The 19,285-nt window shown below is 40.2% G+C and overlaps 1 protein-coding gene across 17 annotated transcripts in view; it reads left to right on the top strand.

The window, feature by feature from the left end:
- The window catches only part of AADACL3 (arylacetamide deacetylase like 3), a 189,815-nt gene that overhangs the window by 1,150 nt on the left and 169,380 nt on the right, over nucleotides 1-19,285 (top strand). For 3 of the 17 annotated variants that reach the window (XM_069546058.1, XM_069546067.1, XM_069546056.1), the window contains exon 2: nucleotides 17,840-17,949. The exons of the other annotated variants lie outside the window; for them this stretch is intronic. The gene's annotated coding sequence lies outside the window, so the exon portion shown is untranslated. The remainder of the gene's footprint in view (nucleotides 1-17,839; nucleotides 17,950-19,285) is intronic. 17 annotated transcript variants of the gene reach the window in all.

Here is a 19,285-nt window from a genome sequence, read left to right as displayed (position 1 = left end):
CTGGATGGTCTGCTCAGGGAAAGCCTCCAGGATAGTGTAGATAAACTAAGTAGTTAACCTCTGCCATAGTGCACCAAGGGATAAGACCCTCAACTTCCAGGCCAGTAATACCAATTGTCAGGTGCATCTGCTTTCGTAACTATCTTAGTAGTTTACATAGTAAGTGCTCTGGAAATGGTAGCTATTACTTGGATGATAGTAGTTTATGCAATAACCCTTGCTTTACTAACTGTATTCTATGTGCTATGCTAGGCCTGGTGATACAGAAGAGAGAGTCTTTCCTCTTAGAAGGAAAGCAGATATACTATACAGTTATGATAAAAACAGTAAATGCTGATGGAGGGTTGGGGGAGGGCAGGATGCCAAATTGTTAAGAGTTAAAAGGTAGGAAGGAAAAAGTGAAGGGTTTGGCAATGGCCGTTTGGAAGAACAACAGTACATTACGATTGTGAACTCCTAAAGGTTAGACCATATTTTATTGATAAATGTTTGTGACCTGTTAGACATAATGGGTGTGGAACTAGATTGCACAAAGTATTGGAGAACCATTTGGCCACCTTCTGCAGCCACAACAGCAAAGTTTCTTGTCCATTTTCTGCTGGGAATGAAAGAGCAATGTATCTCTAGTTATAATAGTAGCTAGGCAAAAATCCTTACCCACTTTGGGCTTCCCTTGTGGCTCAGTTGGTAAAGAATCCACCTGCAATGCAAGAGACCTGGGTTGGGAACATACCTTGGAGAAGGGAAAGGCTACCCACTCCAGTATTCTGACCTGGAGAATTCCCTGGACTGTTTAGTCCATGGGTTTGCAAAGAGTTGGACACGACTGAGTGACTTTCACTTTCACTTTGGAGGAAATACTTAAAACTTGAAATTAATGTCAGAAAGGTGGGATGATGTTTTTAAAAGTAATTCTTATAAAGCTTTCTTGTTAAATTAGATTTTCTTTTCAGAAAAAAATAGAGGGCTGGAGTACAAGAAACTCTTGATCAGGGCAGTGCTATCAAGCTGCTGTGTGAGTGGGGCTGATAATCTCTCTACTGCTCTTTATCATGTTTAATGTGGTTACTGCTTCCTGTCATGTCTGCTACAAGACATCTACAATTTGGAAAGAAAGCAAAATAGGACATGTGGGAGTAAAAATGAAAAGACAACAGCTTATGAAATGCTAGAATGATGAATAGTTCTCAGAGGGACATTGGAGCAGTAAATTCTGACACTTCTTTCCCCAAATACAGCACTCTTCCTGAAAGTTTACTGTTTACAATGAAAGACACTGTTTAGTATGTTTCACAAATAATGATTGGGGGGGGGTTCATTAATGGTTAAATAATTAGATTTTAAAACATAATAGAACAAAGACCAAAAGTCAACTTGGAATTACTCAAAGGATGATGAATTAAGTTATCAATTTTCTTATCTGCTTTTAGTTGAGCGTAAGAGACTTGATGCTATAATGAAAACAAATTAAGATTTTTAAAGAGTGAGCAGTGAATATCAAGTTGTGAAGCTTCATGTCTACATATCTCTGTATATCTTCAGAGATTATCATAGAGAGAAGACAGGAAAAGTAGAGAGGGAGAGAAGAAAAAGCAGATAGCAGACAAGTAGTAAGACCTGAGAAAGGGAAGAAGAAAGAAAGAAAAAGGAGAGAAAAAGAAGTGTTTGGGGAGAGAAACCAATTTGAATGCCTGCCTTGCCCAGATTTCTCCTCAGCAATGTCAACCACATGGCCCTGCCACTCTGGCTTTTTGTGGTTGCCCAGGACTGGGTACTTGACTCAAAGGCAATCAACCTGCAGATTGGGTAATAGCCTGTGGGAGCCTGGTACAAAATTTTGTTACTGGTTCTTCTTTTGATGACTGGAATGCAAGACAGCCAATTAAGTTAACAGTTCAAAGTAGTTCACAGGAAGGGTAGAAGCTGAAAGATGGTTAAGTAAGGTAGTAAGCAGAAGCCATGATATGGCCCAGAGAGGAGTGCAAGTGGCAGGAACTCTAGAAGCAGAGGAGCAGATGACTGATGCTGAACGGTGCAAGATAACCCACCTAGTCATTAAAGGATACTTTATACAGGATGCTAACTAATAGCCTCCTAGCTTCCCAACTTAAATTCTTTGAGGCCTACTGCCAGGGTGAACTAAAGCTATGTGGTGAGAGAAGTCCTCCCCAAGTACAGGCAATCAAGCTATAAATTTTTTGAGAATTTAAAGATGATGATTATAATAATATCAGGCTGCTTGTCATTAGCACCAAGATCTGACACTTCTAAGCAATGTTAGTGGTAAAATACTTCTTAGAAAAATCTTAATGTTGGTCTAAATTGTAAACAATTGCTCCAGTCACTGGTGAGTATTAATATGTAATATATACCTTAGCTCTAGGTTAGCACATTTAACTTATGTGTGTTCTGTGCTTAGTCACTCAGTCGTGTCCAACTCTTTGTGACCCCATGGACTGTAGTTCACCAGGTTCCTCTGTCCATGAAATTCTCCAGACAAGTCTGTCACCATGCCCTTCTCCAGAGGATCTTCCCAACCCAGGGATAAAACCTGGGTCTCCCACATTGCAGGCAGATTCTTTACCATCTAAGCCACCAGCGAAGCCCACATGTAACTTACTTATCCTTTATTTATTTTTTTTTTTAAGAAAGTCTTCTACATAGAAGTTAATTTGAAGAATTCTCCACTGTCCAGTATTTGTAGACCTCGTTTATGTCAGTTATAAATTCATTGTGGTTCAAACTGTTTTCCAGCACTGTTTCTGTCTCTAACTCCTGAGGTAATAATCCTTGCATTTAAACAACAGGTTTGAAGTAAGCAACAACAGCTCAATGATTATAAAGTTAAAGTAACAGAACTCAAGTTGTGTCATTGTGAGTGACCACTTGGAATTTTTGTGTGTGAAATGTATAGGGTATCATGTCATCTGCAAACAGTGATGGTTTTACTTCTTCTTTTCCTACTTGGATTTCCTTTATTTATTTTTCTTCTCTGATTATTGTGAGTAGGACGTTCAAGATTATGTTAAATAAAAAGGATGAGAGTGGACATCATTGTCTTGTTCCTCATCTTAGAGGAATTGTTTTCAGCTTTTCACCATTAAGTATGATCTTTGCTCTGTGTTTGTCATGTATGGCCTTTATTATGTTGAGATCTGTCTGCTTGCTTTCTGAAAAATTTTTATCATAAATCGATGTTGAATTTTGTCAAAAGCTTTTCATGTATCTATTGAGATGATCATATGGTTTTTATTCTTCAATTTGTTAATGTGGTATATCACATTGATTGATTGGTGGATTTTGAAAAATCCTTGTATTCCTGAGGTAAATCCCACATGATCATGGTGTATGATCTTTTTAATATAAAGAAATAAAACTTTAATAAAGAAATAAAATGAATCTAAATAGGAAAGAAATAAAACAGTTTCTATTTGCAGATGACATAAACTGTAAATAATAATGAGAAGGAAATGGCAACCCACTCCAGTATTCTTGCCGAGAGAATCCTATAGACAGAGGAGCCTGGTGGGCTGCTGTCTATGGGGTCACACAGAGTCGGACATGACTGAAGTGACTTAGCATTCATGCATGCATTGGAGAAGGAAATGGCAACCCACTCCAGTATTCTTGCCTGGAGTATCCCAGGGACAGACTAGCCTGGTGGGCTGCCATCTATGGGGTCGTACAGAGTCAGACATGACTGAAGTGACTTAGCAGCAGTGGCAGCATTAAATAATAAAATCCTAATGATGCCACCAGAAAACTATTAGAGCTAATCAATGAATTTGGTAAAATTGCATAGTTGCATCTCTATACACTAACAATGAAGTACAGAGAGAGGAAAAGGAAACAATCCCATTTACTGTCACATATAAAAGGATAAAATACATAGAAATGAACCTAAGTAAGGAGGCAAAAGATCTGTACTCTGAAAACTAGAAGACACTGATGAAAGATATTGAAGACAACACAAACAGATGGACAGATATACCATATTCTTGGATTGGAAGAATCAATATTGTTAAAATAATACTACTCAAGCAATCTACAGATTCAGTCCAATCCCTATAGAAATGGCAATGTCATTTTTCACAGAACTAGAACAAATAATTAAAATTTTTTTGTATGGAAACACAACCCTAAATAGCCAAAACAATCTGGAGAAAGAACAGAGCTGGAGGAATCACATGTCCTAACTTTAGGCTATATTACAAAGCTACAGTGATCAAACAGTATGGTACTGGCACAAGAACAGACACGTATCGATGGAACAGGGTAGAGAGCCCAGAGATAAACTCATACACTTACGGTCAATTGATCTATGACAAAGGCAGTAAGAATATACAATGGGAAAACAATCTCTTCAATATGTGATGCTGGGAAAACTGAACAGCTACCTGTAAAAGAATGAAATTAGAACATTCTCTAATACCATATACAAAAATAAATTCAAAGTAGATTAAAGACCTAAGTGTAAGACTGAATACTATAAAACTCCTAGAAGAAAACATAGGCAGAACACTCTTTAACATGAATTGCAGCACTTTTTTTGGATCCATCTCCTGAAATAAAGGAAATAAAAACAGTTGTGACCTAATTAAACTTAAAAACTTTTGCACAGCAAAGGAAATTATCAGTAAAATGAAAAGACAGCCTACTGAATGAGAGAAAATATTTGCAAGTGATATGATAAGTAAGGGATTAATATCTAGCATATATAAACAGATCATATAACTCAACATCAAAAAAAAAAAAAAAAAAGAACCAAATAGACATTTTCCCAAAGAGGAAATACAGATGGCCAACAGGCATGTGTAAAAATGTTCAGCAACACTAATCATCAGGGAAATGCAAAGCAAAGCCACAATGAGATAACACCTGTGATTTTATTTAATCATGCATTTTAAGCCTTTGACATTTTTGACAAACTTCCCAAAATCAAATTCTAAATGAAGTTTTTTGACCGTAAACTAACTTTGGGAATTTATCACAGAGCCCCAGAATATATCAAGAGATTTCTTTTCTTATAAACAGAGAGATATTAAATTAATTAGGCTTACTTGAGATGTTAAATTACATGGCAAGTGTTGTCAAGTAAGACGTGATGTTCGACTTTTGGGGGTTTTCAGTTCAGTTCAGTCGCTCAGTCGTGTCCGACTCTTTGCGACCCCATGAATTGCAGCATGCCAGGCCTCCCAGTCCATCACCATCTCCCGGAGTTCACTCAGACTCACGTCCATCGAGTCTGTGATGCCATCCAGCCATCTCATCCTGGGTCGTCCTCTTCTTCTCCTGCCCCCAATCTCCCCCAGCATCAGAGTCTTTTCCAATAAGTCAACTCTTCACATGAGGTGTCCAGCATACTGGAGCTTCAGCTTCAGCATCATTCCTTCCAAAGAAATACCAGGGTTGATCTCCTTCAGAATGGACTGATTGGATCTCCTTGCAGTCCAAGGGACCCTCAAGAGTCTTCTCCAACACCACAGTTCAAACGCATCAATTCTTCGGTGCTCAGCCTTCTTCACAGTCCAACTCTCACATCCATACATGACCACAGGAAAAACCATAGCCTTGACTAGGCGGACCTTAGTCGGCAAAGTAATATCTCTGCTTTTGAATATACTATCTAGGTTGGTCATAACTTTCCTTCCAAGGAGTAAGCATCTTTTAATTTCATGGCTGCAGTCACCATCTGCAGTATTTGTGTATAAATAATATATATATTACTCATGTAAGTGTTATAGAAATTACATGAGATTCTGAGAAATCTGATATGTCCTGGTATAATGTTATCAGTTAAATTCCAGTTATCATCTTAAAACGTTGTGTATCTCAGAAATAACCATTTTTTTCAATTGTATCTAAATAGACTCTTGTTAATAGACTCTTATTAAGTCCTTAACAGTGGATATTTTAAAATCTTTTGTTATTTACAGTTATTGTTTTACTCTGATGCCTTCCTGAAAACTTGCAAGCAACTATGATTGAAAATTGCTTGTCCTCAAAGGTTAGTGGAAAGGACCTTGATGAATACTTTAAAATATGCAATTCTGATAACTTTTAAGATCGTGCCATTGAACTGGATGTAAATTTCCAGAACTCAAATAGGGAAATTGATGGATTCTTAAAACTGCAAACCTAATATCAAAATCAGTTCAGTTCAGTTCAGTTCAGTTGCTCAGTCGTGGCAGACTCTTTGCGACCCCATGAATCGCAGCATGTCAGGCCTCCCTGTCCATCACCAACTCCCGGAGTTCACCCAAATTCATGTGCATCGAGTCAGTGATGCCATCCAGCCATCTCATCCTCTGTCGTCCCCTTCTCTCCTGCCCCCAATCCCTCCCAGCATCAGGGTCTTTTCCAGTGAGTCAACTCCAGGTATTGGAATTTCATCTTCAGCATCAGTCCTTCCAATGAACACCCAGGACTGATCTCCTTTAGGATGGACTGGTTGGATCTCCTTGCAGTCCAAGGGACTTTCAAGAGTCTTCTCCAAAACCGCAATTCAAAAGCATCAATTCTTCGGTGCTCAGCTTTCTTTCACAGTCCAGCTCTCATATCCATACATGATCACTGGAAAAACCATAGCCTTGACTAGATGGACATTTATTGGCAAAGTAATGTCTCTGCTTTTGACTATGTTATCTAGGTTGGTCATAACTTTCCTTCCAAGGAGTAAGCATCTTTTAATGTCATGGCTGCAGTCACCATCTGCAGTGATTTTGGAGCCCCCCAAAATAAAGTCTGACACTGTTTCCACTGTTTCCCCACCTATTTGCCATGAAGTGATGGGACCAGATGCCATGATCTTCGTTTTCTGAATGTTGAGCTTTAAGCCAACTTTTTCACTCTCCACTTTCACTTTCCTCAAGAGGCTTTTTCGTTCCTCTTCACTTTCTGCCATAAGGGTGGTGTCATCTGCATATCTGAGGTTATTGATATTTCTCCCAGCAATCTTGATTCCAGTTTGTGCTTCTTCCAGCCTAGCGTTTCTCATGATGTACTCTGCGTATAAGTTAAATAAGCAGGGTGACAATATGCAGCCTTGACGTACTCCTTTTCCTATTTGGAACAATATACAGCCTTGACGTACTCCTTTTCCTATTTGGAACCTTTTCCTATTTCCTATTTGTTCCACGTCCAGTTCTAACTGTTGCTTCCTTACCTGCATACAGATTTCTCAAGAGGCAGGTCAGGTGGTCTGGTATCCCCATGTCTTGAAGAATTTTGCACAGTTTATTGTGATCCACACAGTCAAAGGCTTTGGCATAGTCAATAAAGCAGAAATAGATGTTTTTTTCTGGAACTCTCTTGGTTTTTCGATGATCCAGCAGATATTGGCAATTTGATCTCTGGTTCCTTTGCCTTTTCTAAAACCAGCTTGAACATCTGGAAGTTCAGGGTTCATGTATTGCTGAAGCCTGGCTTGGAGAATTTTGAGCATTCCTTTACTAGTGTGTGAGATGAGTGCAATTGTGCGGTAGTTTGAGCATTCTTTGGCATTGGCTTCCTTTGGGATTGGAATGAAAACTGACCTCTTCCAGTCCTGTGGCCACTGCTGAGTTTTCCAAATGTGCTGGCATATTGAGTGCAGTACTTTCACAGCATCATCTTTCAGGATTTGAAATAGCTCAACTGGTTCCATCACTTCCACCAGCTTTGTTTGTAGTGATGCTTTCTAAGGCCCATTTGACTTCATATTCCAGAATGTCTGGCTGTAGGTGAGTGATCACACCATTGTGATAATCTGGGTCATGAGGATCTTTTCCATACAGTTCTTCTGTATATTCTTGCCACCTCTTCTTAATATCTTCTGTTTCTGTTAGGTTCATACCATTTCTGTCCTTTATTGAGCCCATCTTTGCATGAAATGTTCCCTTGGTATCTCTAATTTTCTTGAAGAGATCTCTAGTCTTTCCCATTCTGTTGTTTTCCTCTATTTCTTTGCGTTGATTGCTGAGGAAAGCTTTCTTATCTCTCCTTGCTATTCTTTGGAACTCTGCATTCAGATGCTTATATCTTTTCTTTTCTCCTTTGCTTTTCACTTCTCTTCTTTCCACAGCTATTTGTAAGGCCTCCTCAGACAACCATTTGCTTTGTTGTATTTCTTTTCCATGAGGATGGTCTTCATCCCTGTCTCCTGTACAATGTCACGAACCTCATTCCATAGTTCATCAGGCACTCTGTCTATCAGTTCTGGTCCCTGAAATCTATTTCTCACTTCCACTGTATAATCATAAGGGATTTGATTTAGGTCATACCTGAATGGTCTAGTGGTATTCCCTACTTTCTTCAATTTAAGTCTGAATTTGGCAATAAGGAGTTCATGATCTAAGCGACAGTCAGCTCCCAGTCTTATTTTTGCTGACTGTATAGAGCTTCTCCATCTTCGGCTGCAAAGAATATAATCAGTCTGATTTCGGTGTTGACCCTCTGGTGATGTCCATGTGTAGAGTCTTCTCTTGTGTTGTTGGAAGAGGGTGTTTGTTATGACCAGGGACCCTTGAGGAGGATGAAGGGCCAAAATTTTTTTTCTACATTGCTTTGTTTTAGTCACAGAAGATATTTTTTCTTAAACTCTGAGTTGTTATGACAACAACTATTTTGCCGATCAGTTCAGTTCAGTTCAGTCGCTCAGTTGTGTGCAACTCTTTGCGACTCCATGAATCGCAGCATGCCAGGCCTCCCTGTCCATCACCAACTCCTGGAGTTCACTCAGATTCATGTCCATCGAGTCAGTGATGCCATCCAGCCATCTCATCCTCTGTCTTCCCCTTCTCCTCCTGCCCCCAATCCCTCCCAGCATCAGAGTCTTTTCCAATGTGTCAACTCTTCGCATGAGGTGGCCAAAGTACTGGAGTTTCAGCTTTAGCATCATTCCTTCCAAAGAAATCCCAGGGCTGATCTCCCTCAGAATGGACTGGTTGGATCTCCTTGCAGTCCAAGGGACTCTCAAGAATTTTCTCCAACACCACAGTTCAAAAGCATCAGTTCTTCGGTGCTCAGCCTTCTTCACAGTCCAACTCTCACATCCATACATGACTACTGGAAAAGCCATAGCCTTGACAAGATGGACCTTAGTCAGACAATTTGGAGTTTAAGAAAAAATGTCTTGTGTGACTAAAATAAAGCAATGTAGAAAAGAAGTTTGGCCCTTCATCCTCCTCAAGGGCCCTGGTCTACTTATCACCCTACCTAAGAATAAGCTCTCTCATACCAAGGCTTTGACTGGAATGTCATGTTTGAGAAGAACATAGACTCAGGTATGACCAGATAGATTTAAGGAAGTAAGGTTGACTTTAAAAAGCCAAAAAAGATCACTTTGAAAATCCAACTTGTATCTTGTTTATAGGATTCCCACATCACAGTGAGTGAGGGAGGTCACTACCTGGTAGGGCAGGAACCTCAGAATATTTGGGGGACCTTAGGAAGAGAGGAATTCACCCAAATCAATATTTGTTGTAGGCAAAGTCTTTTATTTTTATTTTTACTTTATTTTACTTTACAATACTGTATTGGTTTTGCCATACATTGACATGATTCCACCCCGGGTGTACATGCGTTCCCAAACATGAACCCCCCTCCCACCACCCTCCCCATAACATCTCTCTGGGTCATCACCGTGCACCAGCCCCAAGCATGCTGTATCCTGCGTCGGACATAGACTGGCGATTCGATTCTTACATGATAGTATACATGTTACAATGCCATTCTCCCAAATCATCCCACCCTCTCCCTCTCCCTCTGAGTCCAAAAGTCCATTATACACATCTGTGTCTTTTTTGCTGTCTTGCATACAGGGTCGTCATTGCCATCTTTCTAAATTCCATATATATGTGTTAGTATACAGTATTGGTGTTTTTCTTTCTGGCTCACTTCACTCTGTATAATCGGCTCCAGTTTCATCCATCTCATTAGAACTGATTCAAATGTATTCTTTTTAATGGCTGAGTAATACTCCATTGTGTATATGTACCACAGCTTTCTTATCCATTCATCTGCTGATGGACATCTAGGTTGTTTCCATGTCCTGGCTATTATAAACAGTGCTGCGATGAACATTGGGGTACATGTGTCTCTTTCAATTCTGGTTTCCTTGGTGTGTATGCCCAGCAGAGGGATTGCTGGGTCATAAGGTAGTTCTATTTGCAATTTTTTAAGGAATCTCCACACTGTTCTCCAAAGTGGCTGTACTAGTTTGCATTCTCACCAACAGTGTAGGAGGGTTCCCTTTTCTCCACACCCTCTCCAGCATTTATTTCTTGCAGATTTTTGGATCGCAGCCATTCTGACTGGTGTGAAGTGGTACCTCATTGTGGTTTTGATTTGCATTTCTCTAATAACGAGTGATGTTGAGCATCTTTTCATGTGTTTGTTAGCCATCCGTATGTCTTCTTTGGAGAAATGTCTATTTAGTTCTTTGGCCCATTTTTTGATTGGGTCTGGAATTGAGCTGCATAAGTTGCTTGTATATTTTTGAGATTAGTTGTTTGTCAGTTGCTTCATTTGCTATTATTTTCTCCCATTCAGAAGGCTGTCTTTTCACCTTGCTTATATTTTCCTTTATTGTGCAGAAGCTTTTAATTTTAATTAGATCCCATTTGTTTATTTTTGCTTTTATTTCCAGTATTCTGGGAGGTGGATCATAGAGGATCCTGCTGTGATTTATGTCGGAGAGTGTTTTGTAGGCAAAGTCTTGTGATGACTCCTTGACTTGGCTTACTAGCCTTGAGAAGCTTTTAGAAGTCCAATCTGAGATTGCTTATGAAAAGTTTCAGCAAAGAAAATTTGGAAGACCCTTGGTCAGTGTTGCTGCTCTTGTATAAGAAATCAGGCTAAATCTAGTGAGATTAGACTTATTTTGCCAAACAGATTTGTCTTACTTTGGACAGAAAAATTATCAGTGCCATAAAAAGTCGCACATCTGTTTGGATATTAGATTCTAACCCTGTTCATTGTCTTTGAGGTTTTAGTCCCTACCTGTAAACTGTACTGGTTCCTGAATTCTTCAGATTTCCTCAACACCTGGCTACAACTCTCCAAATTATTATTTTCACTTTTTTCCCCAACTTTCTTGTCGGGAGCTGCGTTAGGCATTACTGACAAAATGGAGGCACAGCCCCAACCCCCTCTCCTCATCTCGCAGGCACAGTCTTGGGATGAAGGAGTTAGACCTTGTGATTCTGACTTGTTCTTTCCCTTCATTGGTTGAGTTGGCTGGAAAGAATGTTAAGGTGCTTGAGAGAAGCATGAGAATGCACAAAGCCTTCTGCAGTGCCCAGAAAATAATGTATAAAGTAACCATTGACATTTGTTCAAGGATCTTTACAAAAAATGTCCCAGGATGAGCATGTAGGCCTCAGCTTGAGGCCATGGGAAGGATTGTTATCTGAGATCTGTTTGTGAGGGAAATATTTATGGCAACAGAAGTTTGCTGAGTTTCAGTTCAGTTCAGTCGCTCAGTCATGTCCGACTCTTTGTGACCCCATGAATCGCAGCACGCCAGGCTTCCCTGTCCATCACCAACACCCGGAGTTCACTCAGATTCACATCCATTGAGTCAGTGATGCCATTCAGCTATCTCATCCTCTGTTGTCCCCTTCCCCTCTGCCCCCAATCCCTCCCAGCATCAGAGTCTTTTCCAATGAGTCAACTCTTCGCATGAGGTGGCCAAAGTATTGGAGTTTCAGCTTTAGCATCATTCCTTCCAAAGAAATCCCAGAGCTGATCTCCTTCAGAATGGACTGGTTGGATCTCCTTGCAGTCCAAGGGACTCTCAAGAGTCTTTTCCAACACCACAGTTCAAACGCATCAATTCTTCAGTGCTCAGCCTTCTTCACAGTCCAACTCTCACATCCATACATGACCACAGGAAAAACCATAGCCTTGACTAGACGGACCTTAGTCGGCAAAGTAATGTCTCTGCTTTTGAATATGCTATCTAGGTTGGTCATAACTTTTCTTCCAAGGAGTAATTGTCTTTTAATTTCATGGCTGCAGTCACCATCTGCAGTGATTTTGGAGCCCCCAAAAATAAAGTCTGACACTGTTGATGGGACCAGATGCCATGATCTTCGTTTTCTGAATGTTGAGCTTTAAGCCAACTTTTTCACTCTCCACTTTCACTTTCATCAAGAGGCTTTTTAGTTCCTCTTCACTTTCAGCCATAAGAGTGGTGTCATCTGCATATCTGAGGTTATTGATATTTCTCCCGGCAATCCTGATTCCAGCTTGTTTCTTTCAGTCCAGCGTTTCTCATGATGTACTCTGCATGTAAGTTAAATAAGCAAGGTGACAATATACAGCCTTGACATACTCCTTTTCCTATTTGGAACCAGTCTGTCGTTCCATGTCCAGTTCTAACTGTTTCTTCCTGACCTGCATACAGATTTCTCAAGAGGCAGGTCAGGTGGTCTGGTATTCTCATGTCTTGAAGAATTTTCCACAGTTGATTGTGATCCACACAGTCAAAGGCTTTGGCATAGTCAATAAAGCAGAAATAGATGTTTTTCTGGAACTCTCTTGCTGTTTCCATGATCCAGCGGATGTTGGCAATTTGATCTCTGGTTCCTCTTCCTTTTCTAAAGCCAGCTTGAACATTGCTGAGTTTAGGGTTTAGGAATAATTAAGAATAGCTAGAAGCCTTTTTAGGAGATAGTGGTCTTACGATGGTAGGGGCAAAGAGGATTTAGAAAGATCAGAAATAAACTGAGGAATGTAGCATGAGTTAGAATGTAATCATAAGTTAAGTATAGGACACATAAGAGAAAGTAGATAATAGTAAAGGCGATTCTGAGAGAATCGCTGAAGCAAGAACTCTGTTTGAAGGGCAACAGTGATTTCTGGAGACAGTAAATCCGGGTGGGGGAAACTGAAAATAATGCTGACGTAATGCTTTTGTCAAAGTATAAAAGAGAACCTGAAGCTTGAAATAAACATGTAGTTCCGTACTATGTGTCCGAGGCTACATCATCGTCTGCTGACACCGCTCACCCCTTCAGGCTGATTTCCTGGCTGCTGGAGCTGGACTCTGGCACTTTCTAACTTGGAATCACTAAGTGCTCTTTTCCCAGAGCACTGCAAACTAGGTGAATTGGTTATAAATTTAAGAGAAATCACTTCAACAGATGTGATGTATGGACATCCTTCATGCCTGCTGCTTTGGGGTCACTCAGAAAGTTTACCAGGACATCCAACACCAACTTAGTCATTCCAGGAAATTCATCAAAAATTGTCACTGCCATCCTTACTTTAAAGAAAAGATGGGGTTTACTGAAAGAAACCCCATATCTAGATATATTCTCTAATGCTTGATCTCCAGACTAAAAAAATTGGTTTGTAAGTTTTCTCCTATCATTAAACTTTGTTTTTAAAATTTCTATAGGAATACCTTTTATTCAATACCTGATTGCTTGCACCACACACAGAGGCCATGTTTAGGTGGAAACCTGCAACATTGCCTCCTTAGATGAAACACAATTGTTTAACTGGACTGACTATTCATAAGAGACTGAAAGAAGATATGGGACATTGTAATTAGATATATTCTTTTCTGCTTTTTCCAATTTATGTTTTTTTTTTTTTTTTACCCTTTGACTTGATCTCTTACATCACAATATCTAACTCAAATCTTTCTGCAGCTTCAAACTCAGCCTTAATACGTGAAACTTCCTGAAGATAAAGTTTCAAATAAGAAATGGAAGAAAATCAGAATGTCGCCTCAAAATATGCTTCTTTGACATGAAAATTATTTGAGCTGAAGGCAATTAAGAAGCATCAAAGCTAGATAAAGCTGTTCCTTTCTTCCTAAAGGCAATATGTAAATTCTCCTTTTGCTGGAGACAGACTCTTATCAACTCAGAGATGCACCAGAGAAATCTGCAAGCAAACTTAACTCCATTAGTTTCCTCACATACATTTACCTTCCTTTGGCTTGCCACCCTTGGAAGCCTAAAACCACTGTCCTCTGTTCTGCCATTTCTGTTCAAATTTATTGCTCTTTGTTGAAAATGCTACATATGTCACACCTCTAAGCAAGTATCTATCCATCCTCAGGGCAGCCTGATGCCTCAGGGAGGCTGACGTCACCTTCATCTCCAGAGATAGTCCTAATTGGTCCAAGACAATCAGTATCAGCATTACGTGGGGACGTACAAGAAATACAGATCATCAGGCTCCATGCCAGACCTACTGAATCAGAAACTGGGGATGGGACCCTGTGATATGTGTTTAAATAAATCTTCCAGGGGATTCTGATGCTACAGACTAAAACAAAACATTGTCATTTATTGGAATTGGTCCAGGAATAGACATTTGATCTAGCTCTTTCTAATGAGACATGACATCTGCTAGGAGAGCTTCTGAAAAAAAATGTCCTTTCTCTGAAGTGAAAATCAAAGGGAGTCATCTTTTCATCTTCCTCTGAGAATTGTGCCTGGATGCTTAGAAATACTGCTGTCATATTTCTACAAGACTAGCAATGACATAACACCAAGAATGGCACAGCAGAGACATGGAAAAAAGTCTGGATTCTTAACATCATTGAACTGCAGCCTGTCCTAAAACTTAGTCTAAGGCTATGGTTTTTCCTGTGGTCATGTATGGATGTGAGAGATGGACTGTGAAGAAGGCTGAGTGCCGAAGAATTGATGCATTTGAACTGTGGTGTTGGAGAAGACTCTTGAGGGTCCCTTGGACTGCAAGGAGATCCAACCAATCCATTCTAAAGGAGATACACCCTGGGATTTCTTTGGAAGGAATGATGCTAAAGCTGAAGCTCCAGTATGTTGGCCACCTCATGCGAAGAGTTGACTCATTGGAAAAGACTCTGATGCTGGGAGAGATTGGGGGCAGGAGGAGAAGGGGACGACCCAGGATGAGATGGCTGGATGGCATTACGGACTCGATGGACGCGAGTCTGAGTGAACTCCGGGAGATGGTGATGGACAGGGAGGCCTGGCGTGCTGCGATTCATGGGGTCGCAAAGAGTTGGACACGACTGAGCGACTGAACTGAACTGAACTGAGACTTCTGGCTGAGTCAAGAAATACTCATGTGGTTAAAAATAATTTGAATCACGGTTTCTGTTGGTTGCTGTCAAAAGTATCCTATAGTGTGGTAAATTAGATTTGTTAATATTTTATTTTGGATTTTAAAATTTATATTCCTTGGTGAAAATGACCCAAGATTTATTTTATTTTTGCTAGCATTGTTAGTTTTTATTTATTATTTTTTATTATTTGTTTGGTTGCACCATGTCTTCATTGCTATGCGAGGGCTTTCCCTAGTTATGGTGAGCAGGGTCTATTCTTTGTTAGGGTGCACGGGGTTCTCACTGTGGTGGCTTCTCTTGTTGCCAAGCGTAGGCTCCAGGCCCATGGGTTTCAGTAGTTGCAGCATACAGGCTCAGTAGTTCTGGCTCTTGGGCTCTAGTGTGTGGGCTTAGTAACTCCAAGGCATTTGAAATCTTCCTGGAGCAGGGATTGAACCATGTCCCCTTCATTGGTAGGCAGATTCTTACCCACTCTGCCTGCAGGGAAGTCCACATAGTCACTTTTTAGAGTCAGGATAAACTTCTTAAAAAAAGTAAATTGGGAAGCTTGTCATAGTTTTTATTATCTGAATGATTTAAATAACTCAGAAATTATCTCTTCTTTAAAATATATTGGACTCTCTGGTAAAACAGTCTCAACTAGTGCTTTTTTGAAGTTAGAACTTTTGCTACATTTTTAAGTTGTCTAATTATTAGGCTAATTTTCACTCTTAAAGAGTCAATATTAGTTATTTATATCTTTCTAAAATATGTCTATTTCATGTGAAAGTAAGTGAAAGTGAAAGTGAATTTGCTCAGTCGTGTCCAACTCTTTGCGACCCCGTGGACTGTAGCCCACCAGTGAATCTCCTCCATCCATGGGATTCTAATTTATTGGCATATGTTGGAAATTTTATAATTTTGGTCCATTTTTGGGTATATTCACTTTCTCACTGTATATATTTTTATTTCCTCTTCCTTTTTTCTTGGTTCTGCTAACTAATGGTTTTTATGTTGTAGTATTTAACAACAAAACAAAATTACAGTTTTATTAGGTTTATGCGGTTTTCCTATGCTTGCCAGTTCATTAATTTCTACTTTTACTTAGTTTCCCCTATTCTCTGTTGGTTTTAGTTTGATCTTTTATTGTTGTTGTCATGTCTGAGTCTTGGCGACCCCATGGACTGAAGCATGCCAGGCTTCCCTGTTCTTTATCATTTCCCAGAGCTTGCTCAAACTCATGTCATTGAATCAGTGATGCCATCCAACTGTCTCGTCCTCTGTCGTCCACTTCTCCTTCTGCCTTCGATCTTTCCCAGCATCGGTGTCTTTTCTAATGAGCTGGCTCTTTGCATCAGTTGGCCAAAGTATTGGAGATTCAACTTCAGCATTAGTCCTTCCAATGAATATTCAGGATTGATTTCCTTTAGGATCGACTGGTTTGATCTCCTTATTGTCTGAGGGACTCTCAAGAGTCTTCTCCAATACCACAGTTCAAAAACATCAATTCTTCAGTACTCAGCCTTCTTTATGGTCCAGTTCTCACATCCATACATGTGTACAGGAAAAACCATAGCTTTGACTATATGGACCTTTGTCAAAGTAACGTCTCTGCTTTTTAGTATGCTGTCTAGGATGGTCATAGCTTTTCTTCCAAGGGACAAGCGTCTTAATTTCATAGCTGCAGTCACCATCGGCAGTGATTTTGGAGCCCAAGAAAATAAAATCTGTCACTGTTTCCATTGTTTCCCCATCTATTTGCCACGAAGTGATGGGATCAGATGCCATGATCTTCGTTTTTTGAATGTGAGTTTTAAGCCAGCTTTTCACTCTCCTCTTTCACTTTCATCAAGAGGCTCTTTAGTTCCTCTTCACTTTCTGCCATAAGGGTGGTGTCGTCTGCATATCTGAGGTTATTGATATTTCTCCCAGCAATCTTGATTCCAGCTTGTGCTTCATCCAGCCTGGGGAGTATGCAGTCCATGGAATTATCCAGATCAGAATACTGGAGTGAGTAGCCTTTCCCTTCTCCAGGGGATCTTCACAACCCCAGGAATCAAACCCAGGTCTCCCACATTGCAGGCGGACTCTTTACCAGCTGAGCCACAAGGGAAGCCCGAGAATACTGGAGTGGGTAGCCTATCTCTACTCCAGTGGATCTTTCTGACCCAGGAATCAAACTAGGGTCTCTTGCATTGCAGGCATATTCTTTACCAACTGAACTATCAGGGAAGCCCTGGTGTACTCTGCATATAAGTTAAATAAGCAAGGTGACAATATACAGTCTTGACATACTCCTTTCTCAATTTGGAACCAGTCCATTGTTCCATGTCCAGTTCTAACTGGTGCTTCTTGACCTACATACAGGTTTTGCTGTAGGCAGGTAAGGTGGTTGGGTATTCCCATCTCTTGAAGAATTTTCCACAGTTTGTTGTGATCCACACAGTCAAAGGCTTTAGTGTAGACAATGAAGCAGAAGTATATGTTTTCCTGAAATTCTCTTGCTTTTTCTGTGATCCAGTGGATGTTGGCAAGTTGATCTCTGGTTCCTCTGCCTTTTCTAAATCCAGCTCGTACATCTAGAAGTTCTCAGTTCATGTACTGTTGAAGCCGAGTTTGGAGAATTTTGAGCATTACTTTGTTAGCGTGTGAGATGAGTGCAATTGTGCAGTAGTTTGAACATTCTTTGGCATCACCTATCTTTGAGATTGGAATGAAAGCTGACGTTTTCTAGTCCTTTGGCCACTGCTGAGTTTTTCAAATTTGTTGACATATTTAGTGCAGCACTTTACCAGCTTCATCTTCTAGGATTCGAAATTGCTCCACTGAAATTCCATCAGCTCCACTACCTTTGTTCGTGGTGATGCTTCCTAAGGCGCACTTGACTTCAGGTGGCACTCCAGGATTTCTGGTTCTAGGTGAGTGGTCACACCATCGTGGTCATCTGGGTCATTAAGATCTTTTTGTTAGTTCTTCTTTGTATTCCTTCTGTGTGTTCGTTTATTAGTTTCTTGATTTGAATGCTTAAGTCATTTAGTTTGTCTTCAGTATGCTAAGAAGATGACTAAAAATTCTGAATGTTTCCATCCATTAAGGCTTTGGTGGGATCAGATGAATTTTGAAATGTAGTGTTGTTTTTTTTTAATTTTTAAACATTCTGTATTTTAGTTTTGACTTCTGCTTTAACCCGAGAGTTATCTAGGAAACAGTTTTGTGTGATTCATGAGGTTAGATTGAGTTTGCTGCCTTTTTCTTGTGAATTTCTTATTTTCTTGCAATATGAACTGTACCTTTTGAAGCATATTAAGATTTTATTTGCAGCCTTCAGTTCAGTTCCGTTCAGTTCAGTTGCGCAGTCACGTCCGACTCTTTGCAACCCCATGAATTGCATCAGCCAGGCCTCCCTGTACATCACCAACTCCAGGAGTTCAGCCTAGACCTTGGTAAATGTTTATTAATGCTTCATGGCTGTTTAAGAAGATTGGATAGCCTCTGTTTATTGGAGAAGGAAATAAATGGAAACCCGCTCCAGTATTCTTGCCTGGAGAATTCTCTGGATGGAGGAGCCTGGTGGCCTACAGTCCAGGGGGTCGCAAGGAGTTAGATGTGACTGAGTGCACATGCACAGAGTTCCTTTTTAAAGGATATGAGAAATATTTGCATGTGTGCATCTGCCTTTCTCTCTGTCCATCAATCTATGATTGTTTCCCCACTTCTCCTTATCTCTTAAAGCTTATGTATGACTTCCCTCTTCTGCTTTCTCTTTCTACATTTATCAATCTCTGCTTCTCCCCTGCTCATTCTGTTAGCATGCAAACATGCCCTAATACAGCCATGTATGTATTTAAAATTTTAATGATAGCTGCCTTAAAAAAGTGAAAAGATGGATATTCCTGGGGGTCCAGTGGATAAGAATCCGCCTGCCAATGCAGGGGACATGGGTTTGATCCCTCATCCTGGAAGATCCCACATGCCACAGGACGACTAAGCCCGTGCACCACAACTACTGAGCCCTCAGACCTAGGGCCAGTGCTCCACAACACAAGAAGCCACCGCAGTGAGAAGCCTGAGCACCACAACTAGAAAGTAGCCCCTCCCCCCTCGCTATAACTAGAGAAAGCCCACACGGGGCAATGAAGACTCAGCACAGCCAAAAATTAAAATATATAAACAAAATAAAAATTCTACCACAAAAAGTGAAAAGAAAAACTAATTGTAATACATTTTATTTAACACATTATATACAAAATTTAC

Source organism: Ovis canadensis, chromosome 12 (assembly GCF_042477335.2).
Source record: "Ovis canadensis isolate MfBH-ARS-UI-01 breed Bighorn chromosome 12, ARS-UI_OviCan_v2, whole genome shotgun sequence".
NCBI lineage: Eukaryota > Metazoa > Chordata > Mammalia > Artiodactyla > Bovidae > Ovis > Ovis canadensis.
This window is presented reverse-complemented; position numbering and strand designations above follow the sequence as displayed.